The sequence below is a fragment of the Pyrgilauda ruficollis genome, unplaced genomic scaffold, assembly GCF_017590135.1.
Source record: "Pyrgilauda ruficollis isolate IOZ18807 unplaced genomic scaffold, ASM1759013v1 scaffold3, whole genome shotgun sequence".
Classification (NCBI taxonomy): Eukaryota; Metazoa; Chordata; class Aves; order Passeriformes; family Passeridae; genus Pyrgilauda; species Pyrgilauda ruficollis.
Genome location: NW_024524377.1, coordinates 7,574,895 through 7,581,108, shown reverse-complemented (window position 1 = coordinate 7,581,108; position 6,214 = coordinate 7,574,895). Strand labels below are relative to the sequence as shown.

The 6,214-nt window shown below is 47.3% G+C and overlaps 1 long non-coding RNA gene across 1 annotated transcript; it reads right to left on the bottom strand.

Annotated features, from left to right (window-relative positions):
• Positions 1–1,487: 1,487 nt before the first annotated feature.
• LOC121356769 lies at positions 1,488–5,797 on the bottom strand. Its single transcript, XR_005955624.1, has 2 exons — positions 5,694–5,797; positions 1,488–1,873 (listed from the first exon to the last, which is right to left on the bottom strand). It is a non-coding gene; the product is annotated as an uncharacterized LOC121356769 (long non-coding RNA).
• Positions 5,798–6,214: the final 417 nt, after the last annotated feature.

Genomic DNA, 6,214 nt, shown 5'->3' with positions numbered 1-6,214 from the left:
TAGTGATCACATTGTACAATTTATGAATATAATTTCTCAAGCAGGCAACAAATTGGATTGTTGGCATTCCTTACACCACCCTTAACCATTAGATGCTAAATTTTGAGGCTCAGCAGAACCTGTCTCTGAAGCATCTTGGTGTCAACCTAATTTGGCATACTTACTCCCCAGTACCCCAAATTATCAATAACAACAGCCTTTAAAGCACATTCATATGTTAAGTCCATTAGTTAGTCCATTAGATTATAGTCCATTATAATGCCCCAGGATACAGATTCAGTTTGGGTGAGGAAGACAAGCAACTATAATTACACTTCGTGTTACAATCACACCCAAGTGTGGTTTTGGTGTAAATGGGACAGAGCACAAGCTTTTATTGATTCTGGAAATCTCATGGACCTGAAATAATGAATCAGCAAATACAAACAAAAGAGGTTTTAATGGACTCTGGCATCTTACATGGAATGTTAACAACATGAATTGTCAAAGATACTGTAATCTCACCGGTCCTAATTCTACATGCTACTGTCTACAGAGGTGGCTTAGTACTAATGGTAATTGGGACATCTGTGACCCAAGCAACACAATTGACTGTAGTTCATAACCTCTGTTGGGCACTCTGATTATAACAAAATTGAATTTTTTTTCTAATCCATATTTTTCTAATTCATTCTACAAACATGACAATGACCCTGGGTGAAGCTGGTGGCCAACTTTTTAACCCCTGGAGGGTTCTGTTTTTGTGGCTAAGAGATTGTCACCACAGAGGATAGACACTTGTACCACAGCACATCTTGCTCCTTAGGCATTCCCATCTCAAGGTCTGACATTTAACTTTCATCACAACCACTACCCTGTAGGTAATCAAGGCAGAGTGTTTAACACTGTACTAACAGGTCCATGAGGTTTCCAGAATCAATACAAGCTTGTGTTCTTTCCCATTTACATCATAACTTATTGACTGTGCCAGATGAAAATAGAAGTCAGCAGCACCTATTGGCTGCTCTAAGTGCTGGTGTCCTATGCCTGGTTATGTCTCTGTGGTATAAAAAGGACTTACTTTGTACCCCAAATGGAGCCTCATTCTCTGACGCATCCCAGTGTGCACAAATCCTTGTTCCCAGTGGTATTTCCTTGGCAGAGCAGACCCTCACCGGGGGTGCCAGGCTGACTCCAGGCTCCGTGATGCAGTCAGCCCATGAGGGTTGACCTTGGCCAGGCACCAGGTGCCCACTGAGCCTCTCTAGTGCTCCTCTTTGCAGCAGGACACAGGAGATGCATCCCAATTTGCACAAATCCTTGTTCCCAGTGGTATTTCCTTGGCAGAACAGACCCTCACCGGGGGTGCCAGGCTGACTCCAGGCTCTGTGATGCAGTCAGCCCGTGAGGGTTGACCTTGGCTGGGTGCCAGGTGCCCACTGAGCCTCTCTATCTCTCCCCTTCCCAGCAGGACACGGGGGAGAATAAGATGGAAAACAACTCGTAGGTTGAGACAAGGCAGTTTACTAAAGCATGAAAAAGGCAATTGAAAGTTTGCATGTGCATAAGCAAAGAGAAAAAGTCAATCTCTACTTCCCATCAGGCAGCGATGTTCAGGCACTTCCCGGGAAGCAGGGCTTCAGCACACGTGGTGGTGGCTCCAGAAGGCAAACACTGCAGAGTAACAAATGCCTCCCTGATCCTCCTCCCTCCCTTAGCTTTTATATCTGAGCTGACATCACACGGTATGGAATATCCCTTTGGCTCATTTGGGTCAGCTGGCCTGGTTGTGTGCCCTCCCAGCATCTTGCCCACTCCCAGCCCCTTGATGGGGGGAATGTTAGAGGGACAGGTCTGCCCAGCAGTAGCCAGAGCACTGGTGTGTTACCAACACCTTTTCCACTGCAAAGCACAGCACTGTGAGGGCTGCTGAGGGAAAATTAACTCCATCTCAGCCAGACCCCTTATTCCATGCACTGTCCACCCCTCATTCCATACCATTTGCGTCATACTCAGATCCCACATAATTTATATATCTTCCAACTGTTCCACTGTATTTCTTTCTCATTACTGGAATGCTTTCTTGCCCACACATATAACTTAAATTACATCCTTAAACCATTTCTGTGTCAAACATACATTTTCATTAACCACTATCCCCTGTCCTTTCAATGACAGATATTATTTTCCCATTTCATGGGCTTCCTCCATCCTTCCAGATCCATGACTTGGGCTCCATTCCATCAGGACGAGTGATCAGGCCAGAAGCAGCACACTTCATTGTTGAACACTGACACCAGCCTGGCTCTGGTTGTTTTTGCATTTGTCTTGCTCCTCATTCTTCATCATTCTTCATCAGTTTGTGTCATTTCTGCTACTTCCTGCAACATACAACTCACACCACAGATTATTTTCCCCCCAAGGTTAAATCTCCTTGAGGTGCGCACAAGGTCTCCCCATCCTTCTTCATCACCAACCAAGTACATCCATGTCCTTGGGCAAAGACAATCCCAGAAATGGGCTTGCCTTTTCCCATGGGAGGAGAAATCCACACTAACTTTCCCACTTCCCTGTGTGTGCAGGGACCTTATTTCCTACCACAGTGCGTAGGGGTTTTGTTTGGGCAGGACCAGGGCAGTTACCAGATCCCCTAGGGCTGACTAGCCAAGTGGCTTCTGCTAAATTTTCATCCCAGTGCTTCCATGGCCCATTACCTTACACTCTCACAGAGTTTTCAGCAGTCCATTATACCTTTCAGTCTTCCCAGAGGTCTGTGGGTAATAAGGGATGTGATACATCCACTCAAGGCCATGTTTCTTTGCCCCAGAGTTTATGGGTTTATTTTTAAAGCGAACCCCATTGTCTGAATCAATGTAGTACCATGTTGTCACAAAATCTGGATCTCAAGGCCTGGGATCTCAAGTTCTCTCAAGCAGTGGCAATGTTTTACAGGGGATGTTTCCAGCCAGCCAGCTGCTGCTTCTAACATGGATGTGACTCTTGCCTTGGCGTGTTCGTGGCAACAGCCCAACACAGTCAATTTGCCAGGCCTCACCATACTGGAACCCCAGCCACCGCCCTCTCTTCCAAGGAGACTCCACTTGTGTGGCTCACTTGATTGCAGCACGTTTCACATTTGTGTGTAACCCATATGGCACTACTTGGCTGCCTTTGACTGCCGCTCATACTGAATTTCCAACATGTCAGGTACAGCAGCACTCACAGATGTATCATTCAGGCCCCAACAGTCCAGTTCCAGTCGGCCTCCATTCCCCATCAGACTCACAATGGCCACATGGGGCTGTTAAAGGGTCAGCAGGTCCTGCTGATCACTCCTTGGCTCTCCAAGGACTAATGGATGGGGGGTTCATGGATGGGGCTCAGTCTTGGTTGGTGAGATACTGCTGCTGCTGCACAGTCCTGGTAGCAATTGGTGCTTGCTGGTCTTCATTCAACCTGCAGCAATCCTGCAATGAAGGGATCTTCTGAGAGGCCAGGCAGAGTGGATAGCTCTTTGATCTTCTCTGTATTCACTCTAGCTACACTAAAAGCCCATGGATATCCTTTTGGATCCTTGAAGTATCTAGTTGATGCCAAGGATACAAGGGGCCTCTGAGCCAGTCACAGCCAGAGCCAGTATCCTTCCCACTTGTTCCCTGTTAAGCTCACCTTGGCCTCTAACACAGAAAACTCCTGGCATCCCCCGTGACTCCAAAGACCCAGATGGACTCTGCACTCCTGTGCATTGATGCTATCAGTGTACAATGCATCTACTAAAGCTTTGCACTTCTGTGGATCTGATGTGCCAGGCCACCGAACCCACACAGTCCAGTATGCCTGGTCATCCCAATTCCTCCTCCTGGCCAGAGGCAGGGACCCTCTATTCCTGTTCCTGGTCAGAGTATTCACTATCTGACCTTTGCGATGCCAGATCAGAAGTGCCCTCATCAGGGTGAAAGGAAGTGATTTTTGCTCTTTTATGTCTGGGAAATCGCTGATTGCTTTCTTGTCTCTCCGTGGCAACTACACTGGCAGTCTTCTTGGGTGACCCTTTAACAGCTTTCTTCCCTCTCAGTTCACGGACACGGGCTTCCAGCTTAAAGGTGGGCTCACCTACCCACTTCCTCATGTCCTCCCCCTGGTCCCGCAGGAAGAACCAGAGCTCACCACGGGGCCGGCGCTTGGGGCTTCCCTTCCCTCTGACCGGGGAAGGAGAGGAACGATCTCTTGGGCTGCCCCTAAAAGCTGGGCCGCTGGCTTGTAGGGACGAGGAGGTGCCCAGAGTTTCTTCTACATTTCGGAGCCAAGAGGACGCCATCTCTACGGTTGGTGTATCCATTTGCGGGTGGTACAGTGATACCAAGCTGCTGGAATATGATGCAGGGGCACTTTGAACCACCTTCCTCCACATGGCCATTGTGCAAGGGGCATCCTCTGGATCTTCAGGGACACTGTCACTTTTTAGATCACTATAGACGATTTCCAGCACAGCTAATTCTCTCAGGTACTGGATACCTTCATCTGCAGTGGTCCACTTCCCTGGGGAGTTCACCAGATCTTCCTTAAATGGGTATCTTGCCCTCACGCTTGAGAGGAGCCGTCTCCAGAGGCTGCAAATTGGTCCTTCTTTTCCAATTCCTCTTTCAATTTCCCGATCTTTAGCAAGGGATCCCAGCTGCTGGGCTTCATGACCTTCTAACTGCTGTCTGCCAGCCCCATTATCCCAGCACCGAAGCAGCCAGGCAGAAATTGGCTCACCTGGCTGGCGGCTGTAATCTTTGCGCAGGTCTCGAAGTTCTGATGAGGTCAGGGACCGAGTAACTTCGGTTTCCTGTTTGATTTGCCTCACTCCTTTTGATTTCTTTGTTGAAGGACCTGCCTCTTGATCCAACCCCTCCTTTCCTACTGTTACTTCCCCTTCTTCTTCCTCTTCTTCTTCCTCCCTTACTAATCGATGGAAAGAGTGTGTAACTTGCCTTGTCCATTTTTTTGCTTTCACTTCTGGGGCAGTTACTGTAGCTGCTGTGGTTTGAGTCCCTGACTCAGCCAGAGTGTCCTCACATGCAGTTTGGCTTCCTGCCTCCACTACAGACCTCTGAGAGTACTGAACAGTGGCTCGGTAGGCACAGGCCAAGCCCCAGTACAGAGCAAGAAGCTGCTGGTGTTCAGAGGGGTGGGCAAGGCACCCTTCTATCAGCTGCTGGGTCAGTTTGTCAGGGTTGATTACCTGCTCAGGTGTAAAATCCCAGGCAATGGGAGACGAAAACTGCCCTAGGAACCTGCCCAAATCCTTCCATGCACCTTGCCACCCGGGAACTGGATGCCTCAGGGCATCTTTCAGTATCTCCTCACCTAAAGTTTGTTTTCTCCTACACCAGGATGATGCCAGATTCCATAAACTCCATAGAATGCCAACAGTATTAGCTAATACTATTAAGAGTATTAAATGGCTTATATATGGATGAGCAAAGACCATGGGAGCCTGCATTACAAAAGCATTCACATCAATTACTGTCCCCAGAACATAGCTCCCCACACACAACAAGGCCACCAGTGTAAGAGCAAAGCACAGAGCCATTGTTTTTGTTAACATGTTCCCAAACTCAGCAAGAGATAAGCAGTGCAGCTGACACACTCTGTGTCCTGCACAAGAGCTTGTTACTCTATAACTACAATTTACTTTTTACTACAGCATGCAATACAGCTACCAACACCTTTTCCACTGCAAAGCACAGCACTGTGAGGGCTGCTGAGGGAAAATTAACTTCAGCTCAGTCAGACCCAATACCTTGTCCAAGTGAGACTTTGCCCATTGTCAGCTGGCCCCACTGCTGGGATGGGTTTGACAAGCACTTGGTACCAGCAACAATTTATATAACATTTTATATAACATTTTATATATGTATTTATAACATTTTACATGTGTATGTGCACATACACACACACATATATATATATATATGCACACATGCACACATACAGGCATGCATATAATCACAGAATCATTTAGGTTGGAAAAGACCTTCTGAATCACTGAGTATATATTTTTAGTCTATGCTGCCATCCAGTAACCCTAGGAGCTGAACACACAAAAGGAGGGTTGCTGCCTTTCTGAGCACACTGTCTGATGTTCAAATACCTCCAAAGTTAACCATGACCTCTTCACGCCAAGTATGCAAGGGTTGGATTAGAATCATAAAAACATAGAATCATTTAGGTTGGAGAAAACCCTTAT